Here is a 10000-nt window from a genome sequence, read left to right as displayed (position 1 = left end):
CAGCACACTGCAGATGGCCACCGCGCTTCGCACCGGGCCCGCGAGGACCTACTTTGGCCGCAAGGCGCCGCGAGCAGGGGGCGCCGGCGCGCAGCTGCGCCGCCTGCCGCGTCCGTCGGCCGGCGCGCCTGCCACTGGCCGCCCCCACCAGCCGGCTGTAGCGCGTGCGCCCACGCACCGCGCTGCCAGCACGCCGGGCGGCCCCCCCTCACCGGCCGGGGACGGTCCCACCCAGCCACCGCCGCGTATCGCCTCACACCCAGATCCCCTTTCACGTTCGTGGGCATGGTGGGTATCCCTGAAACAACCGGTTAATAGCTCGACCGATCGTCGCCAACACTGATTCACCTCTAGCGAGAACAACCGCACCACAACGGGTTACCAGTTGTTCATTTGCGTAACGTCACCAGCAAACGTACACGTCCATCGCCATTTGCAACGAGTATTGCATGCCTGTGTCAGGTGTCACAACACACTACGTCTGCCCACATAGACGCAACAACATGTGCACGCCTAGAGAACACGTGGAAGGTCGACCCCGTACGTATGCGGTGTCCATTGCGCGAACGACTGTCAGCCGGCCTCTGCAGCATGTCGCAGATGTGGAACACGGTGCAACATGCTATCACGGTGTGTGAGAAGAGACGACTACGTCCGAATACACGCTCCACTACATCAACAGACTGCTCATGCTGATCGCCATCCAGGGCGTCCGTTCCTCCCACACGTCTGTATGGCGTACCACACTGCAATCCAGCTCTTATAGGGAGACGACACGTAGCTGCGTGCACAATATTTGGACTGTATGGTCCGCCGTTGCTAGGCGCAGTCGTCATACGGCCACATGTGCCACGATGTATCATTCAGTACATACGGACCAATGTGCAGTACAGTTTGTGGGTTTTGCGTACATCGGCGGACAGGTGACAGGCCGTACCACAACGTAGGCTGAGTACGTCGGCATGCGAAGGGCGTTGAACATGCAAACTTCTCACCGACCAGCTTGCGAAGGCAGGGGGGAAGGGGGGGGGGCATGTACGTCCTGCTGCTATCCACATTACAGTGTATAGCAGGAGCATGTGGAAAGTCAGCAACACCTGCAAGGTGTTTAACATGACGCGATACACAGGGGACCGGGCAGTGCGAGTAGCGAACTATATTGCGAGGGTTGCGGTTAGGCAACACTACACTAATTTAACGAGTTGCATAACAATTACAGAGCAGGTTCAGCGACAACGTGCGTCAGGTTAAGGCGCAATATAGTTTTGGTTACGGCGCACTTTAGGTTAGGTTAAGGCATATTATAGGTTAGGTTAAGGCATATTATAGGTTAGGTTAAGGCATATTATAGGTTAGGTTAAGGCATATTATAGGTTAGGTTAAGGCATATTATAGGTTAGGTTAAGGCATATTATAGGTTAGGTTAAGGCATATTATAGGTTAGGTTAAGGCATATTATAGGTTAGGTTAAGGCATATTATAGGTTAGGTTAAGGCATATTATAGGTTACGTTACGGCACAACATGGGTTACGTTACGGCACAACATGGGTTACGTTACGGCACAACATGGGTTACGTTACGGCACAACATGGGTTACGTTACGGCACAACATGGGTTACGTTACGGCACAACATGGGTTACGTTACGGCACAACATGGGTTACGTTACGGCACAACATGGGTTACGTTACGGCACAACATGGGTTACGTTACGGCACAACATGGGTTACGTTAAGGCACAAATTAGGTTAGGTTAAGGCACAAACTAGGTTAGGTTAAGGCACAACGTAGGTTAGGTTAAGGCACAACGTAGGTTAGGTTAAGGCACAACGTAGGTTAGGTTAAGGCACAACGTAGGTTAGGTTAAGGCACAACGTAGGTTAGGTTAAGGCACAACGTAGGTTAGGTTAAGGCACAAATTAGGTTAGGTTAAGGCACAAATTAGGTTAGGTTAAGGCACAAATTAGGTTAGGTTAAGGCACAAATTAGGTTAGGTTAAGGCACAAATTAGGTTAGGTTAAGGCACAACGTAGGTTAGGTTAAGGCACAACGTAGGTTAGGTTAAGGCACAACGTAGGTTAGGTTAAGGCACAACGTAGGTTAGGTTAAGGCACAACGTAGGTTAGGTTAAGGCACAACGTAGGTTAGGTTAAGGCACAACGTAGGTTAGGTTAAGGCACAACGTAGGTTAGGTTAAGGCACAACGTAGGTTAGGTTAAGGCACAAATTAGGTTAGGTTAAGGCACAAATTAGGTTAGGTTAAGGCACAAATTAGGTTAGGTTAAGGCACAAATTAGGTTAGGTTAAGGCACAAATTAGGTTAGGTTAAGGCACAAATTAGGTTAGGTTAAGGCACAACGTAGGTTAGGTTAAGGCACAACGTAGGTTAGGTTAAGGCACAACGTAGGTTAGGTTAAGGCACAACGTAGGTTAGGTTAAGGCACAACGTAGGTTAGGTTAAGGCACAACGTAGGTTAGGTTAAGGCACAACGTAGGTTAGGTTAAGGCACAACGTAGGTTAGGTTAAGGCACAACGTAGGTTAGGTTAAGGCACAACGTAGGTTAGGTTAAGGCACAACGTAGGTTAGGTTAAGGCACAACGTAGGTTAGGTTAAGGCACAACGTAGGTTAGGTTAAGGCACAACGTAGGTTAGGTTAAGGCACAACGTAGGTTAGGTTAAGGCACAACGTAGGTTAGGTTAAGGCACAAATTAGGTTAGGTTAAGGCACAAATTAGGTTAGGTTAAGGCACAAATTAGGTTAGGTTAAGGCACAAATTAGGTTAGGTTAAGGCACAAATTAGGTTAGGTTAAGGCACAAATTAGGTTAGGTTAAGGCACAAATTAGGTTAGGTTAAGGCACAAATTAGGTTAGGTTAAGGCACAACGTAGGTTAGGTTAAGGCACAACGTAGGTTAGGTTAAGGCACAACGTAGGTTAGGTTAAGGCACAACGTAGGTTAGGTTAAGGCACAACGTAGGTTAGGTTAAGGCACAACGTAGGTTAGGTTAAGGCACAACGTAGGTTAGGTTAAGGCACAACGTAGGTTAGGTTAAGGCACAACGTAGGTTAGGTTAAGGCACAACGTAGGTTAGGTTAAGGCACAACGTAGGTTAGGTTAAGGCACAACGTAGGTTAGGTTAAGGCACAACGTAGGTTAGGTTAAGGCACAACGTAGGTTAGGTTAAGGCACAACGTAGGTTAGGTTAAGGCACAACGTAGGTTAGGTTAAGGCACAACGTAGGTTAGGTTAAGGCACAACGTAGGTTAGGTTAAGGCACAACGTAGGTTAGGTTAAGGCACAACGTAGGTTAGGTTAAGGCACAACGTAGGTTAGGTTAAGGCACAACGTAGGTTAGGTTAAGGCACAACGTAGGTTAGGTTAAGCACAACGTAGGTTAGGTTAAGGCACAACGTAGGTTAGGTTAAGGTACAATATAGGTTAGGTTAAGGTACAATATAGGTTAGGTTAAGGTACGATATAGGTTAGGTTAAGGTACGATATAGGTTAGGTTAAGGTACAATTTAGGTTAGGTTAAGGTACGATATAGGTTAGGTTAAGGTACAATATGGCGTAGGTTCAGATACACATTGTTGTAGGGAAAGGTGTATTGGGGGGGGGGGCGGCGGCAGGTTCGTTGATAGTGATTATCGTAATTGGATGCCTGCGGTATTATCTGATTTGTCACGTCAGGATGCACTTTTGGCTCATGACAGGCGGCGCTCCAATTCCATGGTTGTGGCAGATCTGTGTCTTTCATTCCTGCCATTGAATGTGTGCTGTGACAGGAGGCAGTATTGTGATGTTGGGTGCACCCCTGTGTAGGACATGTGTGGGTGTTCGTGGCTTAGCTGAGCAATGTGCGGATGTCGGAAGGGTGGGATATTGTGTTTTCTGGGTGGACCTCCCGGTCTGGTAATGATAGTGTGGATTGTGTCATGTGGCGGAGAGGATGCACTGGATGTTCTTCCATGCTGGTGGTTAGATATTGTGTGTGTGCCTGTTACAGGCAGAGAGTAGTGTGTGATAAGAGAGTAGTGTGTGATAAGAGAGTAGTGTGTGATAAGAGTGTCTGGCTGACGTGTGGTTCTCATTGTGTGCAGAGTCTTTCAGCATGTATAGGGACGGTTGTATACATTGTATTCTGATGGCTCTGCATCTATTACTCATCAGTGCCGTGTATACGGTTACTCTGGTTCCAGTCGAAACTGTTCTATCTCTGTACATTAGTGACACTGCGGCTCCACTATGTTGCCGCCCCTGTCGGCCGTTTCCCCCAGTGTATGGCTAATGATTATCAGCAATCAGTCTATTAGTCAATACCGGTAGTGTGACGACGTCAAATGTCCGGGATGGGGGAAGCTACACCCTTCCCGTGGGTCAGGGCCTAGAAAGACTCTTCCCACGCAGGAGACTCGGACTGTCGTTACTCTTCCGAGACATATATGTGCCCAGCGTTTTTTGCGACTGCGAGTGCAACGCCCACGGGTGCCGACATGGATGGGGCGCTTCCTAGCTGATGGCTCAGCATGAGAATCCGTACAGTGAGCAATGCGATCGCGTCTGTAGCTTGTACGTGGTACAGCTCGCAGCTCATGAATAGGGACAGTATCGTACATGGCTGCTCTGGTTTGGATTTCCCCTTGCCAGAGGTGAATTATCATCAGGGATCCCCGAGCTTCCGCTCATACTCCCTTCAAGTCCAACCCATGCATCCACTACCCAACTACGCCACAACGAAGGAAACCAGCTCGGAAAAACTACCCCCTTTGTGGGGGAATGGACCTTCCATCTGAAGAGCGCCTTTAGCCACCCTTTTGGGTGCCCACGGGGAACCACGTGGAGGCGGCGCCGCCACTGCTGATGGCGACCCTTTTCATCAGCAGTATAGCATCCACATACAGCATAATCGTAATTACGGAGGTGCTCAGGGGAACAACCTGAGCCCCCAGGCTGGCGAGGCCCACATGCTGTTGATCACCAGTTTCCCAGGATCTCGGCCAGTTCCTGTCCATGTACTGGTATTTCTGCCCTCCGACATTCCCTTCTCGCCACTGGTGTCCCAGGAGCCATGTAGAGGCATCATCGGTGGTTCTGAGAGTCAGCTCGTCACCCCTCCACACTCAGCCATGTTTCCTCCAAGTGCGCGAGATATCAGGGCTGTTTCGGAATCATGGGTCAAGGAAAATGTTGTTTTCCAGTTGGTCCTGGTTCTTGTACTGGGTCGCAATCGTTTCCTACTATTTACTGTACATTTCCTTAGGTTGCTTCACTGATGATTCTCGCTACTTCCCTGATCTCAAATGCTTCCTCAGCAAATGCCTTTATTGCTGAGAAAGTTTCTACTGTTTGGAGCAGAGTTTCCTTTCTGTGGTAGGATGTATGTCCTACTGCTTGTATTAGCTGACTTCTGGGCTCAGTGTACTGCTTACAGGTGTAGAGGATGTGATTAGAATCCTCTTCCTCACCACATGTACATCTGGCGTCATCTTCAATGCCCAGGTCGCAAATTTTCTTTTTCAGACCGTGGTCAGTCAGCAGGCACGTTAGGGAGTATGGTGGAATCGTCGCCCTCCGCCAACTTGCCTGCCACATTCCCACATCTGGTATCCAGCCATAGGTTTCTCTACCCTTCTCTGTATGGTTCCATCTATTCTGCCACTCCTCCTGCAACATGATGTCTATTTGCCTGCTGGTATCACATCTAGAGCTTTGTCCAGCAATGGGTCTTGGAGCCTGGAACCCTGCGACCGAGCCAGCAACACCATGTCGAGTATAGTACAGCAAGGCTGCCTTCACTATCTCCAGGTCCAGCGGCATGCATCCTGTTAGTACTTGCAAGGCCTCCGTCGATACAGTCCTACAAGCTCTGGTCATCTGTAACAGAAATGGCCTTTGAATTGCCTCAATTATTCTTTGGACATATCGGTGCTTGGTCCGATCAGCCCATGCAGCTGCACCATATCTGCAAACAGAGAGGCACAAGCCCTGATAGATTACCCTTAAAGATTTTTTCTGCAGACCCCACTCTGTCCTAGTTATCCGCAAGAGGGAACCTGAGACATCACTTAATCTATTCTGGATGTTCCTCATGTGAGGTGTGAACCAGAGTCTTTCATCCAGAGTTACACCAAGATATGTAAACTCTGCAACGAACTTGATATTTCCTCCCTCGAAGGGAATTGTTGGTGGTCTGTGACTGTCAAATCTGCCCTTGATGGTCATGGCAACCGTCTTTTGTTTGGATATCCCTAGCTTGTTTTCGGTGGTCCATCTGCTTACCTCACCCAGCGCGATTTTAGCTCTGTCCTCTATCTGTTTTCTGCTCTGACCCTTAATGATGATTGCGAGGTCATCCGCATATGCCACTTTTGTCCATTGCTCATCTTCTTTTTCAATCACAATCTCATCAAAGACGAGATTCCACAGGAAAGGACCGCAAATAGAGCCTTGTGGACAGCCCTAGATAGGGACAGCGGGAATCTCGTTAATCCATTCATGCGCGTCACTAATTAGATGACGAGGCATTTGGCTATCATAGCCGTCTTTATTCACAAGCAGTGAATAATACAAAAGTGAAAAACCCTTACAGTGGGTGTACAAGGTGTTACACTATAAATATATATAAAAGGAAAACACACTTATGTATACACACTAACTAGGACAAAGATGGGGATTATGCCTGAGAGAGCCAGGCAGCAGCTAAGGGGTTGAACACACCCTAACCAACGCCGGTGCGGGGCATCGTGCGGCGGCGAGGCGCAGTCATGGTGTCGAAACGCCGCGCCGCCATAATACTGCCCAGAAGAACTCGTGTGGCTATGGTTGAGAGGTGGCCCTTTACCACGCCCACCTCCTGCAGTGCTCTGGCAGAAGCTGGGGACCAGACCCCACGCCAGTTGATGGTCGCCGACGTGGTGGTGATGTCCTGGGCCGCCGGGAAGAGCTTGCGCACCTCCTCATGGACAGCCTGCCTGTCATAGGCCGCAATCTTTTCACGATGACATCGATCTAGGTCGAGGGTGTCACCGACCACCTGTGCGTCGATGATGACTGCCGCTCCTTCACGGGCTGCCACGATATCCGGCTTTCTTAATCCTTCAGTTGTACGAAGGTGAGGCTCCTCCAAAACACTGAAGCCCCTTTGGCGTAGGCCTCGCGCCAGATAAGACGCCACTGCGTCGTGTCTGGCAATGCGAGCCCCATCGCTCCTCCAACATTGCTGAATAACGTGGTTAGCCGTCTCCGTCGCGTTGCAGCCACCACGACACCTGGTGTCACCCTCCCTGCCACGCAGGAGTCGTGCCTTGGTGGGCAAGGCATTAATCCTGGCACGTAGACAGGAGATAAAATCACGGCCTGTGACGAACTGCCGGGTGGTGGATACCCAGCAGTGCTGCCCGGGTGTTTGGGCAGACTTACGTAATGCAGAGCCATCAACTGAGGAGTGGAGGCGCTCGGCCCAACACCGGCCCAGTTGGTAACTGGACTTAATCACGTCCCCACGCCATTGCAAGGCGTTGTCCAGTTGGCAGATTTCACGTCGCAGCAAGTCCTGGGAAGAATCGTCCACAGCCACACCTAAACCCTGTATCTTCGCCAGCCTCCTCCTTCGAAGAAGTGGACCAAGCCAGCGGGCTGATGGAACCCCCAAGCCCCCATGAGTTATTGGGGCATGGAAGTATCCAACAGGTGTATCCGCTGGGAGACGCAGCCAAGTTCGAACAGCTGCCCGCACACAGACATCCAGGGATGTGAGGGCCCCCAGACGAGTTCTCCCCAAGGCCAGACCATGGTAAATACCCGGGAGGATTACGGACCGAAGGGAATACAGTCTCTGCTGAGGCTTCAGTGGAGCACGCTTAATGATGTCAAGCTGCTTCTCGACCTCCCGCCGAGGATGGAACAAACTTCGTCCGCCGGTGGTGAATTGCAGTCCCAAATACTTAAATGTATCTTCCATCGCCAGTGCTGGAATGTTTTGGACACCAGCACGAAAGATGACTGTCTCGTCGACCTTGGTCTTCTTCTCCCGGCCTGATGACACCAGGGCGAGAGAGAAGCACTTTCGTGGGTTGACCTCAAGCCCGAGGTCACCCAAGGCCGACGTGGCGATGGTAAGAAGTTCCTGCAATCCATCACGAGTCTCGGCGAACAGCAGGAGGTCGTCGGCGAATGCAGCAGCATTTACTCGCCGTCCGAGAATGCGTGCCCCAACATGCTCAGGGAGACGGGATAAGAGGATGTCTACTGCCATGTTAAAAAGGATGGGGGACAGAGGGTCACCCTGCCGAACACCCCTCGAAGGCCGCACCAGATCGGACGACTTCCCACCAGCGCAGATAACCGTCGATCCCGCCCCATAGCACCCCTGGATGTAGTCAACGAACTCGACCGGCAGGCCATGGGCCCTCAGCACAGGGCCAAGGGCCCCATGGGCAAGCGAGTCGAAGGCCTTTGACACATCCAGGGACGCCAAGTACAGCGAACCGGCGGCCCTCCGCGCCTGAGTCATCGCCAGATCCAGAATAAAGGTGTTATGAAGCATCCCATCCTGAGGGATGAAAGCCCGCTGACGACCATCCAAAGTGCAGAAGCGCATAAGGCGGCCAACCAGAACCTTGTGGAAGGCTCTGGTTAGCACCGAGCACACTGTAATCGGACGGAAGTCAGCAGGGGATGCTGCGGCGGTCCTCTTGGGGAGCAGGGTGGTCCTGGCCTGAAGGAGACGGGATGGAAGGGAACGGGAAAGGAGAAGGATATTCAGGATTTTAAGTAAAACCTCCCGGGGAAGGCGACGTAATTGGGCCGGTGTAAGACCATCTGGGCCTGCAGCGGAGCTTCGAGGTGGTAGGGCAGTAGCCGCTTCTTCCGCAGTGATGGGAGCCCATAGTTTGTGGAAGGGTACCATCCTTGAGAACGGCAACAGCCTGTCGGACAGGCCCTCACCCCGGGGAGGCCGAGACCTGACACGAGGTGGGGCAAAGAGGTCTGTCCAATACTCAATCAGCCCCGGGATGGACGGGGGCTGATGCAGAAGAGTGCCCTCAAGGAGCCCGTTGATACAACGTGCCGGATTTTTCTTGAAGGCACGCTGGACCACTGCATATTCCCACCTTCGTCGAGCACGCTTCCGCTCTGGAGGCTGTTGAATCCGTATGTTTGCAGCTTGATGGACAGCTGGTTCCATGCTCCCTAACTCATCCAAAGCAGGTAGCAACATTGCTCGGATAGTGTCCCGGCTAGTGGTAGGACCAAGAGCCAGAAGAGCGTCAAGAGACCGAAATCGGCGGCCCGATGGAGGGAGTTCAGAGACAAAGGACCAGATGGCAAGGTCAACGCTATCCCCCTGAGGTGGAACGTGTGGTAGAGGGGATCCGTCACCAGGCTCAGCCGCAGCGTCATGAGAACCATGAGCACTACTGGGGAGCTCGGCGACAAACCTTGCCACCATGTCCCGATAGGACTTCGTCCTACGCTGGCACTTGATGGACTCCAGCGTTCGAGCAGGAAAGGCCTTGGCGAGTTCCTGGTTAAAGAACTTGCAACCGTGGATGGTCAGGGTTGCTTCGGCATGGGCCAAACGCAAGAGTTCTTCTTCAGACCACCTGGCCTTCTTCCTCCCCGTCTGTATCTCCGCGTTGACTGCAGATGGATGAGCATGGCGCCGATGAACACCGAGCCCGGTCTTGGTGGAAAAAGACCGCGAGCAATCGGGGCAGACTATGGGGAGCGGCGCTCGACCCGCATCGGTTGGCTGGCTGGGTGGCTCATCAGCTGGCACAGGCGCTCCAGTGGGAGGCCTGGTACCACGTTTACTTCTTGTTGTTGGGCCAGCTGGAGCAAAGGCACGAGGGGAGGCAACCCCCGTACCCTAAACACACCCTGCTCTGTCGGTCGAGGAACTTTGGGAGACTTATGCCAAGGCATAACCTTCCTCAGAACCTCTCACGACCCCCGCCACGTGAAGGCCAGAGCTAGGATTTCCCACCGAGAGGCT

The sequence above is a fragment of the Schistocerca serialis genome, chromosome 4, assembly GCF_023864345.2.
Source record: "Schistocerca serialis cubense isolate TAMUIC-IGC-003099 chromosome 4, iqSchSeri2.2, whole genome shotgun sequence".
Taxonomy (NCBI): Eukaryota; Metazoa; Arthropoda; class Insecta; order Orthoptera; family Acrididae; genus Schistocerca; species Schistocerca serialis.
Note: the sequence above shows the minus strand (reverse complement) of the source record.